The sequence below is a fragment of the Corvus brachyrhynchos genome, unplaced genomic scaffold (assembly GCF_000691975.1).
Source record: "Corvus brachyrhynchos isolate BGI_N302 unplaced genomic scaffold, ASM69197v1 scaffold22, whole genome shotgun sequence".
Classification (NCBI taxonomy): Eukaryota; Metazoa; Chordata; class Aves; order Passeriformes; family Corvidae; genus Corvus; species Corvus brachyrhynchos.
In genome coordinates, this window is record NW_008238355.1 from 4,866,407 (window position 1) to 4,872,622 (window position 6,216).

Genomic DNA, 6,216 nt, shown 5'->3' on the forward strand with positions numbered 1-6,216 from the left:
CGCCCCTGCGTTTCGCCTCTCGGCCCCATCTCCCGGCCCCACCTCCCGCTTCCTGGACCCACGTAAGGGCCCCGCGTTGCACCGCGCATCTCAGGTCTGCATTCCAGCCCCTGCTTGCCACTCCCGCATCCCGGTTCCGCGTCCCACACCTGCAACCCAGCCCCGCATTCCAAGCCCTCATCCCACCCCGCGTCCCGACCCGCGTTCCCCGGCGGGAGGGAAAAGGAGGTTTGATGCAATGTTGCAGCAGAGTGCTTGGTAGGTGAGGGAGGAGTCCTGGACAGTGGCTGGGGCAGGTGTTTGACAAGCAGAATCTTTCCCCGCACAAGCACACACACTTATTAATAAAACTGAATAGTGATAGCTTTTAGTCCTTCAATTGGAATGGAAATAAACTGTAGCAGGCAGATCATGACAGAGGAATGAGGAGAAGTAAGTTTTAAAACTTAAATTTTCTGAGAAAGGAAACCAAAGACGCTCTGCAAAGTGAAGCAGAGTTTATACCATGTCGGGTGGAGTCGCGGGAGACAAGCACTCAAGGCATTGTGATCAGCAAGTCTCGTTTATTGTAATAATCTACACATACTTATAGTGCTACTAATTAGCTCATACATATTGCAAAAGCTGAGCTCCTTATTGGTGGGAGCTATTCCGTGAGATCTGCAAACACAGGGGTCTTACTTTCCTCTTCCATATGGTTTCTTTCTGCTTACTTATCTGGACTCACATCCTGTTATTTATACAACTTCTTGCTCAAGAATTCAGTGTCCTTGCCAAGTCTGCATCTTTACTAAGCCTGCTGTGTCATCATGACCTTTGCTTTTTAGCCATTCTTCAGAAAGACTCTCAACAATACCAGTCTCGTTGTATCACTGAAACAGGAAGATAGCCTGAAAATGTCATTCTCCCAAACAAAACTGCTCCTCATTTCTACCCAGGCAGTTTCTGTATGGCCCACCACTGTGCTGGAAAGATGTGGCACATATTTCTGCAGCATACATGAGTCTGTAGCTTTACTTGTGAGCGGCACATTTTCCCTGAGCCAACAGGCACAGCACCCTGCCGGCTGTGCTTACTGTAGCCGTTGCATTTTACTGCCATTTCCACTGGCCAGCCCGGTTAATTCTGGGCTTTTGCAACACCTGCCACAAGGCAAAGTTGCCGTGATGTGAGAAGCATGTGTGAGTGGGTTCAGGATAAAAGTTCTGTATTTGGCCTTTCCTAGAGTCTCCAAATACAGAGAAAAAAATCAAGGAGACGGGGTCCTGTGGATTCATGCTGTTTACATTTCAGCATCTCTGAGCACTATGCTACCTTTACCACTTACCTAAGTGGTTTTTCTGGCCACTCTTACCACTTTATGCTTCTACTCAGAATGCTGTTAACATTTTCATTTCTTAAGATGATCCAAAACAATTATGTTAAAAAGAAATTGCATTTTTGCAATTCACTTGTTTCTTTGCAGAAGCATGACTCTCAAGGCCCATGAAAGTTAGTATTCAGTAATTAACTTCAGCTGACTATGAGCAGTGTAATGAAATTCAGAAAAAACATGCAAGGAATGTTGCTTGAATCAGTAGGAAAGGGCAGAAGGAAACTTTGGGCCATTGTATTCAAACTTTAAAATGGCTTTAGGTAATGTGCCTTAAAGTTACAGTATTTGTATGTCCAAGAAAAGCTGTATTTGTTGCTTTTTAGAGGTGTTTTTCCTCTCCTATAAACCTTGAACTAGTGAGTGAGTCTCTCCAACCAGAAGCTAGGAAAGGTTGCCTAACAAATACAAATCACCCTAATGTAGGCAGTGTTTATGAATCACAAAACAGCATCTAAGAAATGTCTGTCTTCTTTTTATTTCAGGCATGAATTTTACTTTTCCTTTCAGAAAGTCAAAATTCCCCAAACTGCATCTTTATCCCATCATTCAAACCTTCAAATTCCCACATAAGATCAGAATTTCTGTGTTCAGGCAAAAGGATTTCTCCACAGACATAAAAACACTGTTTAGCGTGTGATTCACACTCCCTGGGTCCTATCACTGGGTATTTACTGAGTACCATCACCATTTGGCAAGTTCTTGCAGCAACATGCTTTGAAGTCCATTACTGTAGCACTTAACTGCAGGGGTCAAATGCAGGAAGAATCTTGAGCAAGATTCTTGTACAAGACTTTAAGTCTGACTGTCTATGAGTCTACAAGCATGTTACAACATAATATATTGACAATCACTGCTGTGCACTGCTGTGGCCGTTTTACAAGCTCTTGGGTATAACCTCCTCTTTTGTGCATAACACATTTATGCCCTGAGAGCTGGTCATTTTGTGAGCATTTAGAGGAAATGTTTGTGTGCTTCTCAGTTTGTAAGCGCACAAACAGTGTTGCATGCATCAATTTATGTCAAGGGGTGCTGGCCGACTTAAAGAGCTTTTGGAAGGTTAAAGGTTCATGTCAGAGTGTCAGGAAAGGTGCAATATAGTGCAATTAATGTGATTCAGAAGGCTTTTGTTTCATCGCAGCCAGCAAGCATTTTAGAGCACAGTACAACCCATCCCTGTGGGAGATGAATTTGCATCTTTCGCAACAAGAGAGCACGTTGCTACTGCTGCTGTTGTGAAGAGCCCCTCAAGCAACTTTCATCTCTGTGTGTTGAGGAAGAAGAAGGAATTTAAGGCTCTGTGCAAAGTCCTCTCTAGAGGCATTGTTCCAAATCTGAGAAATCAGCAGACCGAAAGCCATCCAAGCCTTGTCTTCTACAGGCGTATGTACCACTGGTTCCACTAAACCAGTAGGAACATGTTTTGGTGAGTATCTTTGCAACCGACATTTAAAGCAGCCAGGTGATATTGTTAGTCTCTCTGGCATCCCGCAGGTCTTTTCTTTACTGAGGCAACTAGTAAAAAGCAGATACGGTAAAAATTTGGTGTGTCCCGTGAGGGAGGAGCAAACCCCCTTCAAACAGTCTCTATGTCCTCTGCCAGCACTTAATGAAACACTGCCCATTGGTCAGCACTCAGCATGTCTGCTTCTTCAGCTCCTTTTCTCCTGATTCTTTCACTTCTTATGTTTCACAATTTGGCTAGAAAAACAGGCCCTATCTTCCCTTTTCGTCTAGTTTCAAACACAGACAATATGCAGCCAGTTTTCTCAGGTTTCTTTTCATCTTTCTCATTCTCTTTCTTAGCTTTATTTTGACTGATTCCTTTGCAGTTTTGCTCTCAGGCCTGATGTTCATAAGTTATGGGGATCTGCAGCTCACCACCTTGCTTTTTGAACTGCCTCGATTATTCTCCCTCTCTGGATCTAATTTAACAGGATTTCACATCTGAATATGTGTGTTTATTTGAAACCTGCACATCTCTTCTGACACTGACAATGTCAGATATGTGAACATCCCATGCCAATGGTTTAAACAAACATCTCTTTTCTGTAATCAGTGGAACCTCTTAAACTTGTCTCTAATGCATTTAATAATGTATTGGGGAACACGCAAGTGGAGCAGGAATATGGACAGTGACGAAATTGACATGTATAAGTAAAAGCAACCATTTTTACATACAGGGGGTGTGAGACAAAATTAATTCAAAATTGAGTGAAGCTGTAATAAAAAACAAGACTTCCCAAGGTGGTCCGATACTCCAAAAGCCCTGTGATATAGTTAGAAAATCAGAAGGACACATAGTAATTTTTTCTCTCTTATCATTTCTCCATTCTTCAGTACATGGCAATTCGAATGTATGTCAGGTCTCTGCTGTATTTAAGCCACAGTAAAACATCAGAAAAGGTTATAAAAGACTCTCTGCTGAAGTGTGACTCTCCCTCCTCCATTCTGGTGCACTGCAAAGCCTCCAGAGATTTGTAGTTGCTGAGGCAAAAGACAAAGCAGAAGCACTGCATTGTAAACCCAGCTTCTGAAATCCAAGACTGAACAGGAATTTCTTCATATAGAAAAAAAACATGTTAAGAAATAATTCAGTAGCTTCATCCACATCAAATAATTGATTATCTATCTTTGTGCACACACGCACATGTGCACACATGCACAGAAGTCTACCTTCAGATTTAGCTATTTTGGAAACCATGCTTGCAGAGTTTATGGGATTTGAGATTGAGGCAACCAGGGATCACTGAAGACGATAACCCCTGATAACCCCTGAGCTGGTGAGCTGTAGGGAGCCAAAGCCTGGATTGTTTCTGTAGACTGCAAACTTGTTACTTGCTGCAGTATGAGATTACTTGCTTTTGAAGGGAAAGCAAAGCTGCAGAGCAAGAGCTAGTTGAAGAAAGAGGCTGCTTGTTAGTTTCGCCTAGGGCCTTGCACTCAAACCTTACATAGTTTAGTAGTGATATCTGCATCCCCCTTTCTCCTCGCAGGGTTGTACAGAGATGTAAATAGTCATTTTGTGCGCTCACCCAGGCCAGTTCTCTCAGAGCTGCAGCCATAAATTGGGATCACTGAGCATGAACCCCATATGTGCTGCTGATTAGAGTAGATCATGGGATGCTGACCCAAGGTTAGTTTTTCATCCAGTCTAAATGGACTGGTTAAAACATGAATGAAAAAGAGTAAAAGCTCAAGGAAAATTTCCAAAACCACTTAAGTAGATGGACTTATTCTGGCAGTACAAGTCTCTGAAACTCCCCCCAAATGTCAGCAGGCTCCACAAGTTAGAATAATGCCAGTCATCTAGACTTCAGGGCAGGCATTGAGAGCCAAATCAGGGCTCAGCTGAAACAACATCTTTTCATTACACATGAAAACTAACCATAATCTCTCCTCCCTACAATTTTACCCACTTATCTTGCTGTTCCTTCCTTTGATCCCATTTTCTTTCCTAATCTGCTTCTTCTTCCTAAAGTAAAAGCTTTTGCAGTCATGCTTTATGTTTGACAGTCTCTCTCTTGCTCTTCCTGACAGCCTTAGCTATTTTTTAGAGAGGTGATGAACAGGGAACCCAGTGATACTAGGTTTTTCCATATTTAATGAGAACTGCAAACAGCAATCAGACTTTGTCCATGTCCCCACCAAGGAAACTGTCTATTGTGTAAGATGACTCCTTATCAGGTGCCAAAACACCCCATCCAGAAACATGTGCAAAACCCAAATGTTTGCATCTTGGTTACCAGGGAATCCAGCGACTCCAGCCTGCAACTGCAAGAGAAACTGGGCTGTCCCTTTTCCTGCTTAGCTACTGCTTCTCCATGACGTTAGTACATTGTACTCAGCATGCTGGTGATGACTTTAGCTCCCTCCAGTTCTCCTTGCTTGCCTGATCTGCCTAGTTCTATAGGGCTTTCTTTAGTCACATGGTCTTTGTCCTACTGAGAATTTCTCATGGTGCAGAAATCCTCTTTTCCTGCGTCCCTATGAGCAATAGTGATAAACAATTACAACGACGAAGTAGGAAATGTAGCTACATTCTTCCATGACATATGACTTTACTAAAATAACTAAATAACCTTCCTAAAATAACCTAGTAAAGCTTCTTTTTATCTTCATAGACTTCTTGCCTCACATCTCTCTGTTCTGTAAGCCCAGGCCTTCTTTTTAAAGTGATTCACCTGCAGGTATCAGATGTTCGGTAACACTGCCTTTATTTACTTTAGGCCTAGATATTTTTTACTAGCCAAACACTACATTGTGTTAAAAAATACCAATGCATAATGTAAGAGCTTCTTGATATAGAAACCAACTTCTTCTCTGACACCTCTTACTGCACTTGTTTCCAGGAGAGAGGTCTTTATGTGTTGCTTTTACTGCAGGGAATTGCCATGCTCTACCAAGTCAGCATCATAAGCCTACTCAGCTTAATGTTCAGATGCTCTTCAGCTGTCCAAGCAGCTAAGAAAGCAGAGAGTGAGGAAGGCTGGCAGGCGTTGAGAGTGCAGGCTGTTGGTGCGCTTGCTAACTGAAGTGTGTACTTTGTCAAATTTCACGCTGAATAGCCAAATCATCGCCAAGGGAGAAGCTGAAACTATACAAGGGGCCTTAATACTATGTGTTAGTGGCTGCAGAGAGCTCAGGGAAACAAGAACCTATCAGCTGGTAAATTATCCAAAGCAAAAGTGTTTGTGAGAGGGGAGGAAACAGCAATTTAGCTGTCTTTAGTCACCTAGGGTAATTAATCAGCATCATCAAGCCCCGGCATCAGTAAATTCTGAAAAAGGTTTTCAAGTGTTTATATTTTCAGGATAAATTTCTTCCAGTGCTGTGTACCTAGA

The 6,216-nt window shown here is 42.5% G+C and overlaps 1 long non-coding RNA gene across 2 annotated transcripts in view; it reads left to right on the plus strand.

Annotated features, from left to right (window-relative positions):
• Positions 1-6: 6 nt before the first annotated feature.
• Positions 7-6,216, plus strand: part of LOC108447000 — a 13,351-nt gene continuing 7,141 nt past the window's right edge. The window contains exons 1-2 of one of the 2 annotated variants that reach the window (XR_001862358.1): positions 7-258; positions 2,514-2,798. This is a non-coding gene — a long non-coding RNA (uncharacterized LOC108447000). The remainder of the gene's footprint in view (positions 259-2,513; positions 2,799-6,216) is intronic. The other variant, XR_001862357.1, reaches the window with a different exon arrangement.